The sequence below is a fragment of the Xenopus laevis genome, chromosome 7S (genome assembly GCF_017654675.1).
Source record: "Xenopus laevis strain J_2021 chromosome 7S, Xenopus_laevis_v10.1, whole genome shotgun sequence".
Taxonomy (NCBI): domain Eukaryota; kingdom Metazoa; phylum Chordata; class Amphibia; order Anura; family Pipidae; genus Xenopus; species Xenopus laevis.
In genome coordinates, this window is record NC_054384.1 from 107,836,773 (window position 1) to 107,850,981 (window position 14,209).

A 14,209-nucleotide genomic window follows, 5' to 3' on the forward strand; every position below is an offset into this window, starting at 1 on the left:
GGATTACAATGATGCGACTGGGCTCCAATGGGTCGCAGGACTGCATCAACTAAACAAAGCGGTCCTGGATGATAGAGAAAAATCAAACCTGCCCTATCGATATCTGGCGGATTTTTGGCTGCTGGATCCGTCGGAAGCAGCCACAAACAGGCAGATAAGCTGCCGAATCGGTCTATAGAACATATTTCCTTTAATCTGCCGCCTTAAAGGGGTGGTTCATCTTTAAACTTTTAGTGTGTTATAGAATGGCTAATTCTAAGCAACTATTCAATCAGCCTTTGTTTTTGCTTCTGTATAGTTTTTGAATGATTTGCCTTTTCAGCTTGCAAATGGGGGTCACTGACCCCATCTAAAAACAAACTCTGTAAGGCCCACAGATTTTTTGTTATTGCTACTTATTTCTCATTTTTCTATTCAGTCCCTCTCCTATTCATAATCTAGTCTCTTGTTCAATTCAATGTATGGTTGCTAGGGGAATTCGGACCCTAGCTATCAGATTGTTGAAATTGCAAACTGGAGAGCTGCTGAATAAAAAGCTAAATAACTCGAGAAGCAACAAATTATAAAAACCAATTGCAAATGGTCTCAGAATATTGATGTCTACTTCATACTAAAAGTTAATTTAAAGGTGAACAACGCCTTTAAGTACAGTTTCCAGCTTCTGATCACACAGTGTCTGGCCATGGACAGGGGGTTCAGGTGCTGCCCAGATCCTACAGTCCAGAGTAAAACAAAATAGCCCATGTTACCAGGGGCAGATGATGATTGGGACTGGCTTATAAAAACATCTCACAGCACCGTTTACATTGGACAAATGAAGTGCTGGTGTTTGTATTGTGCTGCAGACCCATCTGTGTATGAGCCGACACTAGAGTGTGTGCTGTACAGTGCAGACAAACAGTGCAGAGCAAAGGATCCCTTTCAGTACAACGAGCTATCGCCCACCCAGTCACCAGTAAACAATCTCACACACACAAAAAAAATCCCCTTTTGAATTTAGGAGTAATTATTTCCTTAGCTAATTGGTTCTGATTGCTTTACAGGTATCCAATGGAGGGCCAGTATCCATGGGCAGGGTTAGTCTCCTGCCTAGGTCTAAAAATAAAGAGTCAGCTGTGCTGTCTCAGCAGCAGAAGTACCCATAATACCACACAGCTGACTAAACACAGCTGCCAGCAGCCAGTTCATGGTTGGCAAGGAAACTAGAGAGCCCCTCCCAACACAAGCAGCGACGGGATAAAACTGCAGCAGCACTGATCAACATTCACATCTCTTGCAGGAAAAATCCCATTGTACATGTTATAGAGTGTGCAAGAAACATTGTGTTAGATGTTAAACTGCATGCAAGCTCATACCGCAATCAGCCAAATGCACCAGCTGTATCTATTCATGTGTCTATAATCATATCGCTATGTTATAGGTCACACCTGCAAGTTCTACAGAAGGAAAAGAGAATGGCTGCACTTATACAGCAACCTTAACTATAAAGTGTCATCCTCACTATGAGAGCTGCATCATTTAAAGGGGAACTCCGGCTCCCAAACCAAAAATTGATTAAAAGGCCACATGAGAGAAACCCCTAATATATCCATCACAGTTACCGGTTTCTTCAAAAAGTATGAATAAATGCCATTTTCTATGCTGAAATCCAGCTAGTTAACAATTCTTTTATTTCTGCATCATTTGAAATCCTGGCAGGGAAGGAGGGAATAAACACGGATGTTACAAATTGTAACAACTACTCCACAGTTTACAGACAACATGCAGGAACTACATAACCCACAATGCATTGCACTGGGATGTTCCTTTACTTATTGAAATCACGTGTGCAGGGAATTGTGGGGTTTGGAGAATGGCTGTTGAAACAAAGTAACAGTGCTCAGACAGCTCAGCAAAGTAGTCAGACAGATCAGCAGGAGAACAGGGGCTAGCTAGGCTCAGGGAACTGTTCGAGACCATTAAAAATCATAAAAAGTCTTCATATTTTTTAATTGATTTATATTGCAAAGACACTTGAAATTATGTTGACCTTTCAAAAAGCTTAAGTTATGTTTTTTTGTGGCGTTCCCCTTTAAAGTAGGGATTCGGTCTGTTCAGCCCAACCTGAATCCTAATTTGCATATGTAAATTAGGGGCAGAAAGGGAAATCACAGCCCCACTTTTGATAGTCCTTCCAATTCCAATTTGGTTTATTATTCGCCCGAATATTCAGCGCATCCCTAATCACCTAAGTGGCTGAATAACATGTGTAAGTGTGAAAAGCATGCACACTAAAGAGGCAGGTTATATCATTAAGTTATAAAAATGAAATTTAACAAAGCAAATTCATAAACCCTACTGATAGAATTGTAGGGGCATATTATATTATTTAAGGGTAAAAGCAGTTCATTCTGTTATACAATTTAATAAATAGGGTCCTAAGGATTCAGCCGAAAAAAATGCTCAATGAAAGGGAGACCTCAATTTTTCACTCTACATGGGTTCAGGATTACATGTATTGCACAATAATCCAATAGAAACTTGGATTAGAGTTCATTTAATCCCAGGCAGCCAAACAGTATCCTCCTGTAATATGATTACATATTACAGGAGGATATTTAAAAAAAAATTCTTTAAATCAATGCACAATCATTCAGATGAATGGAACTCGGTAAAGAAGTCCCTGAATGTCAAAACCAGCCCTACCGGCAGACCCCTTTGAGTATGTGTTTCACCTACAAGCATGAGACCTGCCAGTCACTTTATAAAATAACTTGACTAAGACCGAAATTGGGAGCAACAGATAAATATACCAAGCCTTAGCACAAATACAAGCTGTACAAGTTTAAACCCAAATCCTAAGCTATCCAGAAAAAGTCAGTATACAGTCATTTCCAAGGCCACACAGTTCTGCAGAAATCGAACATAAAAAGATACGTCACTTCATTTATTTTTTTTTAGACAACCTCGAGGATATAGTGGCAGTGCTTTGGCACCATGTGGGCTAGTTAAACGCTAAGCACCACTATAAGTTTTAGGCCAGTGGCACATGGGTCGTTTTAGCCACCACCAGTACTACCAGAAAAAAGTAGTACGCATATACTCGAGTATAAGCCGTCCCGAGTATAAGCCGAGGTACCTAATTTTACCTCCAAAAACTGGGAAAGCTTATTGACTCGAGTATAAGCCTAGGGTGAGAAATGCAGCAGCTTCTGCTAAGTTTCAATCAAAAAATTGAGGGTTTCTGCTCCCATTGGAGGTGCCGGCGTCTCGTTTTTGGATGCCGGCGACCATTCTTGGAATTAAATTTAGAGGACTGTGGTGAGCTCTAACTTCACTCTTTGATAAATATACCACCCAGTCTGATGCAGAGTGGTGTCTTTCTAATACAGGTATGGGACCTGTTATCCAGAATGCTCAGGGCCTAGGGCTTTCCAGATAATGTATCTTTCCATAATTTGGATCTTCATACCTTAAGTCTACTAGAAAATCATATGTGCATTAAATAAACCCAATAGGATGGTTTTGCCTCCATAAGGATTAATATCTTAGTTAAGATCAAGTACAAGCTACTGTTTTATTTTTACAGAGAAAAAATTTGGATTATTTGGATAAAATAAAGTCTATGGGAGACAGCCTTTCCGTAATTTGGAGCATTCTGGATAACGGGTTTCCGCGTAATGGATCCCATACAGTGCTTTTTCATACAACAGTTTACTAGCGTGATGCTTTCTTAGATCATTGCTATGTCCTTTCCTCCTTGGAGTGTCTCTAAGTACCACCAGGAAACACATTTTCCCAGGCAAGCAGAAAAGAAAATGTTAGATTTCTCAAAGTAAAGAGTTTCCTACCAAACTACTGTTAATAAAATAAGACGCTATTTTCAAGTCCATTTTTAGGATCACTACACGTGCGTTTCTAGTGGAACAGGAATGGCAACGTGCTTAAAGTTAAGATGCAGCTGAATAGTGATACAGTACATTTCTCATGCCAAAGAAGGTAACCAAGTACTGAGCACATGGGATATCAGCATTGCTTGACTATTTATACCAGCTGAGCTAAAAATACCTCTATTGAATTTTAAAGCCAAAAAGAGGTTAAACCACAAAACAAACCTACAGGGAGCCAAAGGTTTGCTAATAATTAATTAAAAATTCAGGTGAAAAGCAAGCGTGGAAACAACAAACCAAAAAGTCCAGATTTAGCAGAACATGCCAAGCACATTATGTGGCATTAGTGAAAAATACACGACTTAAAGGAGAACTAAACCCTAAAAATGAACGTGGCTAAAAATGGCATATTTTATAAAGTGAACTTATTGCACGAGGCTAAAGGTTCAGCTTGTCAATAGCAGCAATGATCCAGGACTTCAAACTTGTCACAGGGGGTCACCATCTTGGAAAGTGTCTGTGACACTCACATGCTCAGTGGGCTCTGATTGGCTGTTGAGAAGCTAAGCTTAGGGCTCGTCACTAATTATCCAGCAGAAAATGAGCTTCCCCTGTAATATAAGCTGATGCTACAGGTTTGCTGATTATTAAATTCTGATGCTAATTGCACTGGTTTCTGTGCTGCCATGTAGTAATTATCTGTAATAATTACTAATCAGCCTTATATTGTGACATTTCTATTCTATGTGTACTGTATATTGTGAGTGGCTCCCTAAGCTCAATAAGTGACAGCAGCACAGAGCATGTGCAGTGAATCAGCAGAAAAGAAGATGGGGAGCTACTGGGGCATCTTTGGAGACACAGATCTTTACTGCTAAAGGGCTGGGGTTGCCTTGGGCTGGTACAGAAGCACAAAACATAATGTACAACATTTATAGCTACTTCTTTAGTTCTCCTTTTAATGCATCAAGCCTGGAAATAAAACCAGAACCTGATTGTCAAGGGCCTGGCATTGTGTTTAGCCAGCAAGGACATATACTAGACAGAGGCAATCGGGAAACATAAATGAACGTGACAATAGCAGGGCAAGTGTGGAACAAAGCTGTGCCAAGTACACCGTCTGACCCAGTTGTCTCAAGACTTAAAACTACCCAATTGTTTGACTGGGCATTTGCCTTTCAAGAATAAGCAAACCTTTTTTTCTCTCTCTAAAAAGTACTCTCATTTAGTAACCACAGCCAGCTCAACTACAGCTCATTTAGTTACTACATATGTGGGATCAGTTATATGGAAATATATTATCAGAAAGCTCTGAATTGCGAAAAGGCCATCTCCCATAGGATTATGTTATTAAAATTGAGCCTAATTTTTAAAAAATTATTTCCTTTTTCTCTGTAATAAAATTGTAACTTGCACTTGATTTAAACAAATTATCTACATTATTATCGTAGTAGTCAAATTTCACATTTTTCTTTTATAACTCCCAGCATCCAATTATATGGTGTCTGCACATCAGTATTTAGTAACAACTCCCTGCATCAAATTATATAGTATTTTTGTACATAATCTGATTTTTTTTTTTTTTTATAACTCTCTGCATCCAATCATATAGGTGTTTCTATGTGCAGGCTGGGAACAGACACAGGTATTGTGGGAGGGGAGGGTTCCCTTGCTACAGCAGATTTCAGCCTGTCAGTCAGTGCTGTGACCACTTCCTGTGAGAGAATTAAGACACTCCCACTCTTCTGTTCAACCCCGACTCAGAGCAGAAAGGATCTCTCTGCAGCTCTAATATAATAATATGTTTTAGGGGGTAAATTACTTTCAAAACTTTTTTTTTTCCAGCATTACATATTTTGGGGATGGATAATTACTGTATCTGAAGATTATATAAAATGTCTCCTTTAATGTTTACATGATTTTCTAGTAGACAAGGTTTCAAGATCCAAATTAGAGAAAGACCAGGTTCTGACCATTTTAGATAACAGGTCTCATACCTGTACCTTGTCTAGTGTGAAACTTTGGCCATTTTCCCTTCTGAGCTCTCATTCTCCCGACTATGAAGACCTCAAAGAGGCGTCTACTGTGCATGCTCACTGCCTCTGCTCCAATGGAAATCAATCAGGCATGTGGAACACGTACCCTCTTTAAAGGAACAGTAATGACAAAAAGTGAAATTGTTTTAAAGAAATCAAAATATAATGTATTGTTGCTCTGCACTAGTAAAATTGGTGTGTTTGATTCAGAAACTCTACATAGTTTATATAAACAAGCTGCTGTGTAGCCATGGGGGCAGCCATTCAAGCACAGGATACACAGTAGATAACAGATAAGTACTACTATAGTTTATATAAACAAGCTGCTGTGTAGCCATGGGGGCAGCCATTCAAGCACAGGTTACACAGTAGATAACAGATAAGTACTACTATAGTTTATATAAACAAGCTGCTGTGTAGCCATGGGGGCAGCCATTCAAGCACAGGATACACAGTAGATAACAGATAAGTACTACTATAGTTTATATAAACAAGCTGCTGTGTAGCCATGGGGGCAGCCATTCAAGCACGATACACAGTAGGTAACAGTTAAGTACTACTATAGTTTATATAAACAAAGTGCTGTGTAGCCATGGGGGCAGCCATTCAAGCACAGGATACACAGTAGATAACAGATAAGTACTACTATAGTTTATATAAACAAGCTGCTGTGTAGCCATGGGGGCAGCCATTCAAGCACAGGATACACAGTAGATAACAGATAAGTACTACTATAGTTTATATAAACAAGCTGGTATGTAGCCATGGGGGCAGCCATTCAAGCACAGGATACACAGTAGATAACCGGTAAGTACTACACAGCAGTTTATATAAACTATAGTTGAATTTCTGAAGCAAACACTAGTTTTACCAGTGGAGGACAACACTACATTATATTGTCAACACTCGGTGTTACTGTTCCTTTGACGTCTTCATAATTGGAGAGAAAACGAGAACTCAGAAAGGAACAGTGGCAGAACTTCATGCTAGATAAGGACATAAATAAATGTGCAGCGGTAGATGACAAATTGTCCAAACTTTGCTAAAGTGAGATTCATAAGTAGCCACATTGGGTTCAAACGAACAGCCTACATTTTTTACAGGAATTTAAAATAAATAAATAAATAAAAATGTAAGGTAGTGCAGCCAGGCAGTTGTACAACTACAATTCAACCTGTAAGAGTAATTAATCTTTAATGTGTGAAACGCTCAAGACTATACAGTGCGGTGCCCAAATATCAATGAAGCCTGCACAGTCAATTTGGGAGACAATCAATAAGCTCGGACATGTAAATGAAGTTAGCAAACTTGTGCGTCATCATGGGACTCAATAGATTGGAAGTGTATCACAAGTTAATAATGGTAGCATGTGGCTACCAAGTCAGTAAGGACGTTATTACGGACTCTTTTTTTTCGTATGTTATGTCACATTTTAATCATTTCAAGTGTTTGTCACTTGGTTTCCCTAGATCAATCACCTGACCAATGCTCTAGCAGCTACCTAAAAATAATAAGATTAAAGGGATACTGTCATGGGAAAAATTTTAGTTTTTTCAAAACGCATCAGTTAATAGTGCTGCTCCAGCAGAATTCTGCACTGAAATCCATTTCTCAAAAAAGAAAAGATTTTTTTATATTCAATTTTGAAATCTGACATGGGGCTAGACATATTGTCAATTTCCCAGCTGCCCCCAGTCATGTGACTTGTGCTCTGATAAACTTCAATCACTCTTTACTGCTGTACTGCAAGTTGGAGTGATATCACCCCCTCCCTTTCCCCCCCAGCAGCCTAACAAAAGAACAATGGGAAGGTAACCAGATAGCAGCTCCCTAACACAAGATAACAGCTGCCTGGTAGATCTAAGAACAACACTCAATAGTAAAATCCAGGTCCCACTGAGACACATTCAGTTACATTGAGAAGGAAAAACAGCAGCCTGCCAGAAAGCATTTCTCTCCTAAAGTGCAGGCACAAGTCACATGACCAGGGGCAGCTGGGAAATTGACAAAATGTCTTGCACCATGTCAGATTTCAAAATTGAATATAAAAAAAATCTGTTTGCTCTTTTGAGAAATGGATTTCAGTGCAGAATTCTGCTGGAGTAGCACTATTAACTGATGTGTTTTGAAAAAAACATGATTTCCGATGACAGGATCCCTTTAACACAAATAAAATCACAGCACGTCATTTCATAACAAAAAACTAAATCGAAAACGCAAAAGAAAGTTTAAATAAAACTTTGGAATATGTTCTGTCAAAACAAAGCAGAAGTTTTAGGAAAAACAATGTTTATAATGAAGGAATCTGTTCTAAACGGTATATATCTGATATTGCTTACAAGTACAGGGACATGGGGGACATTGGACTGAAATGGCAAACATTACATTGTGGTGTAAACGCAAGATGTTAATATGCAGCACATAAGTTACACGGCTTCCTCTGGTGGCTGTTTCAGTATCTGAGCCAAGGGGTTCTTGATTGCCTAGTGATAAACAGAGTTCATTTAAGGTCTGACCTAAACTCAAGCACAACACTATGAATAGGCAAATAGACAGGATGAAAGTTTCAAACGAGTCACTTCCTTTTTTTTTTTTCATTCCAGTGAACATTTAAATCTAAAAGGAAGTCAGAAAGCAATTTTAAAAAACGATTTGTTTTAGAGCAGTGACGGACTTGAGGTTTTCTACAGACACAATGAATTTTTTTGTTCAGGGACTGTCAGCAAAATTGTTGCAATATATATATCATATGTTTTACAGTCAGAACACTGAAATATAATTTGTAACAGAGTATAACAAAAGTTACTCTTATCTGCATGTGATATGCAATGCCTTATACAGATATGGAACCTGTTATCCTGGGGTATTCCAGATAACGGATCTTTTTGTAATTTGGATCGTCATACCTTAAGGGAAAATGAGCTTCCCTGGCTGTAATGTAAGCTGATGCTACAGGTTTGCTGATTATTAAATTCTGATGCTAATTGCACTGGTTTCTGTGCTGCCATGTAGTAATTATCTGTATTAATTACTCATCAGCCTTATATTGTGACATTTCTATTCTATGTATATTGTGAGTGGGTCCCTAAGCTCAGTAAGTGACAGCAGCACAGAGCATGTGCAGTGAATCAGCAGAAAAGAAGATGGGGAGCTACTGGGGCATCTTTGGAGACAACATTTTTACCCGACTTCTTTAGTTAAGCTTTAGTTGTCCTTTAAAAACATTTCCAATTTTACTCCTGCAACTCTTAGACTTAGAAGGATACATATGGGATAAGTGGAAATTCCCTTAATAATGTAGGCAAGTATGTTTAATATATGCAGCTGGTTTTAACTTTTGGCTTAAAAATGGTCCCTTTATTGATGCTCCCTATAGTAGTGGCTACAGCCTGGGAGAGGAGAAAGCAGGAAGTGGAACAGATGGGTTGGACTAGTAGGGGTTTTAAATAAATTTTCAATCAACTTGAAACACTACAAACTGCAGCACTTTCCTTCTATATTTAAGAGACTATAATGCACTGGCACTTTCTAGTTTTTCATACAACGCATGTCCTTTAAAGGTGTTCACCTTTTAAACACTTTTTTCAGTTGACTTGTTTTCAGATTGCTCTAGAGAAATAAAGACTTTTTTTAATGGCCTTCCATTTTTTATATTTTTTTCAAAATTTTAAAGAAAAAAAGTTTAAATGGGAAGGAAGTACAGTCTAAAATAGAATAAGGCTAGAAATGCTGTATTTTGTATACTAAACATAAACATGAACTTACTGCACCACAAGCCTAATCAAATAAATAATTTATGCTTTCAAAGTTGGCTACAGGGGGTCACCATCTTGTAACTTTGTTATACATCTTTGCAAGACTAAGACTGTGCACATGTGCAGTGGCTGCAGCAAAATAATCCTCCAAATAGAATCCCAGTTTATCTGTTTAAATCTGGCTCCATGATCTTTGTCCCTGCAGCTGGAGTTGGAGACAGTAAAGGGGGTGTAAAGCCAAAAATAAAACCCAATACAAATCTCTTACAGTCGCCGACTGCTCTACAGGGAAACAAACAAAGCTGCTTGAGTTCTGCATGGCTGGGAAGTAAGGCGGGGGCTCCCCCTGCTGTTCATAAGTATGATTGTTTCCCTGCAGAGCAGTGAGGGAACGTCTGACAATTCCTATCCACAGCAGTAAATGAAGGGAGAATTTCACTGCATACAGTCAGGTTTCTTATAAAAACCGTACACATTTTTTAATCAAAGCATATTGGAGATAGGTTTCTTTGTCATTGAAGAAAGTAAAAATGGGATTTTATTTTTTTGACTTTACATGCCCTTTAAAAATGTATGTTTCTGGTGTCTCAGTCTGGCAGCTCAGTGATCCAGGAGAAGAATCTGAACTGTTACAATTTGATACTGTTGAGAAATGGATCAACTAATTGTAGCAGAGTAATATTTGCAACTATTGTATCAATTTTAATTGATACAATATACAATAATGAAACTCAGCAGAGACAAAAAAATATCAATTTAGAACAGTTACAGAGTCGGTGACCCCCTCCCAGAGCTGCTTTAGAAGGTGAAAAATTAAACTTTACACTTCAATATTAGAAAAATGATCATAAATAGAAAGTAATTGCAAAAAGTCTTTAGTTGTTTTCAGATTATTCACCAGAAATAAACGGACAAGTGTTTGAGGGTGAACATCTTTAAATTCCCTCTACAGTCTGGTTTCTTGGGTTTAACCATCTAGTAGCCAGGTAGCAGTGAGAATGGAACAATAGTAGAGTCTGAAAACAGATTTATATTTTAATGCAGTTTTTTTTCAATTGCATGATGGAAATAGGTAGACAAATAACCCCATTAAAATAAATATGGACTGAAAAGTTGCTTAGAATTGGTCCCCAACAGTTTTTACCCCTGAGCCACATTCAAATGTAAAGGGAGTTGGGGAGCAACACAAGCTTGAAAAAGTTTCTGGGGTGTCAAATAGGGGCTGTGATTGGCTATTTGGTAGTACATCTGTTTTTTATGCAACTAAATCATGCCTCCAAGCCAGGAAGCAACATCCATGGGGTTGACGAGCAACATGTTGCCAATGGTTGGGGATCACTGCTCTATAATATACTAAAGGTGAACTTTCCCTTTAAGTGGGCAACAGCAGACACATATCCTCAAGACGCAACTAGAACACGAGACCTAAACAGATATGAATCCCTTTGGCAAAGTAGGTCTTGGTGAGATTCAAGAGTTAAGTTCTTCAACAAAGCTTTGTCCAACTCAAGAACCTGGGCATACAAATTCTACCATAGTCTATTCAACCAACAAGAACAGGCTAGAGAACAGAAAGTAACATATCAAGCATACAGTATCTTCACAGAGGCTTCCAAAATACACAAATCATATGGGACAGTCAGTTATGTGCATATGAGAAATGCACATTCAATAACAAAAGCACCATAATGGTGAATGAACACGTGTAGGTCAGGAGCTGTGTTATACGGTTTCCATATGCAAAAGCAGAGGAATCCTGGATCAGTGTAAACAAAGACTAATTTTAGGAAGCAAAGGGAAACCCCTGAAAAGCAACTACTTACCAACCTCTAAATAAGTGATCTTTAACCAGTGGCTCGTGAGCAACATGTTACTCACCAACCCCTTGGATGTTCAATGGCCTCAAAGCAGGAGCTTATTTTTGAATTCCAGGCTTCGAGAAAAGTTTTGGTTGAATAAAAAGGTGTATGGCCAAACAGAGCCTCCTGCTAGTCCACATAGGGGCTACCAAATAGCCAACCGTATATTTATTTGGCACCCCAGGAACTTTTTCATGCTTGTGTTGCTCCCCAACTCTTTTTACATTTGGATGCAGTTCAAGGGTTAAAAAGGTTAGGAATCCCTGCTCTAAATATAACTAACTCAATTGTGCCCAAAAGCTTTCATTTTCTTTCCTTTAACTTTACATATTAAGTTTTTTCAGACTAATAGCATCTTTATTAATCAGGTGGCAATACAAGCCTATATTTATCACACCAAACTAATATAGATTTCCCTATCTGGGAAATAAACTCTGTATAACAGAGCCCCATCATACTACATGTCTTACAACAACCCCAACATCTAATAAATGTTCTGAACATTTCTGTACACTGTGATACTCAAATATTTATTTTTAAAATTTACTGTACTAAAGGCAAGGAGATTGCATTGTCAACAAAACCATGTATTGGGCTTATATTGAGCACAGGTATAATCTATTTAAGATGTTTGACTTAACACTTTAATACAAGTGTTTGTGAATGTTGTATAAACATGGTCTGAACAAACTAGCCTCACATCTTTCTAAACTACACTAATGTTGTTGGTTTTCATTTTACAACTTGTAGTAGACTCTTCAAAGCAAATTGCCAATTGGTTGCTACTGGCAACAACACTTATGCAATTTAGCATCTATGTTCAAAAATCAGCCCCATACAAATAATTCTCATGGCCTATGAAATGGCACATGTATATATTTACCAGAATGTGCGGTGAGCTACAGATTGTTACACAGCAACCCCCCTACCACTACATGCAAACATTGCTCGCCATAGCAGAGACCTTAAAGGGGTCCTCCACCCAAAATAATAAAGAGACTGTAATTTAAAGCAACTATACTATAAGAATGTTATATTGTTTCAGTTAAATAAATTTAAACATATTAAATGCTGTTATTGAAAACATTTGTTTGTCCATTTCTGTTCACTGGATCCGACACTTTAAAAAAAAAAACAAAAAAACGTAACACCACAAAATGAAAGTGTTTTAAAGGAATGACAATATAATGTACTGGTGCCCTGCACTGGTAAAGCTTAAGTGTTTCAAAAATACTACTATAATTTATATAAACAAGCTGCTTTGTAGCCATGGGGCAGCCATTCAAGCACAGGATACAGGATCCTGTGCTTGAATGGCTGCCCCCATGGCTACACAGCAGCTTATTTATATAAACTATAGTAGTACTTATCCGTTATCTACTGTGTATCCTGTGCTTGAATGGCTGCCCCCATGGCTACACAGCAGCTTATTTATATAAACTATAGTAGTACTTATCCGTTATCTACTGTGTATCCTGTGCTTGAATGGCTGCCCCCATGGCTACACAGCAGCTTGTTTATATAAACTATAGTAGTACATATCTGTTATCTACTGTGTATCCTGTGCTTGAATGGCTGCCCCCATGGCTACACAGCAGCTTGTTTATATAAACTATGGTAGTACTTATCTGTTATCTACTGTGTATCCTGTGCTTGAATGGCTGCCCCCATGGCTACACAGCAGCTTGTTTATATTAATATATTAGAGTTTATGAAGCAAACAACCCAGTTTTACCAATGTAGCACAACAGTACATAATATTTTCATTATTTTAAGACTCTTTTTTTGTGTTACTGCTCTTTTAACAAAATATCAAGTGTCATTATTCCTTCAGACAGTTTGCAACATTGTTTTAAAGGAGTGCAGAGAACAACAACAACCAAATACTGCTTTCAACAGCAATTTTATTAACTTAACCCAGGAGTTCCCATACTTTACTAATGCAAGGTCTTATTTTAGCAATGCTGTCCCATTATGATCTACATCAATAAAAGCATTGTTAGCATTCTGTTCCATGGAAAATATTACTTAAATATTATATTGATTTATGAGAAAATGTATATTGCTATATTTAATACACAACTATTTCTTATTTTACCTTAACATAATATCTGAAATAAAGAATGAAACAGGAGGGTGATTTAGACAAACTGTTTGTTGACAGTGTCTTGAAATCTACTGATCACCTGCTAAAGGTCTACAGATAGATCCCAATCTACCTTTTGGGCACCCCAATAGTAAGTTTAAATTAATGTATAACAAAGTTGCTTAGGAGTACTTTTATCTTTCACAAAAGAGGACCCATATAAAAAGCATACAAACAAGGTTACTGCATTCACAAATACAATGAGAATGATTACATTAGAAACACTATAATCAAATCAGAAATGTATTGAAATATGGTAAACAGAAAGGAATATAGAAATAACTTGCATGATGGGCAACCCTGGAACCTGGGCACACACCATACAAGAAAGAATAAAAATGTTCCAGTAAAACATAGCGCCAAAAATGCCAGAGCTATAGAAGGGCACCATATATATCTGTATACTGGTGTTCACCAATGCTCTAATTAAGAAAAACTATTTACACTGGTGCTTGGTGATTTGAGTTTCAGAGATGGACCATCATATTTCAGACAACACAGTCAAAACCATGACTTGCACTTTTTTTTTTTTATACAGCATAAA

General features: G+C 37.8%; 1 protein-coding gene across 5 annotated transcripts in view; it reads right to left on the reverse strand.

Moving 5' to 3' along the window:
• dyrk1a.2.L (dual-specificity tyrosine-(Y)-phosphorylation regulated kinase 1A, gene 2 L homeolog) overlaps nt 1-14,209 on the reverse strand; it is a 60,466-nt gene that overhangs the window by 29,046 nt on the left and 17,211 nt on the right.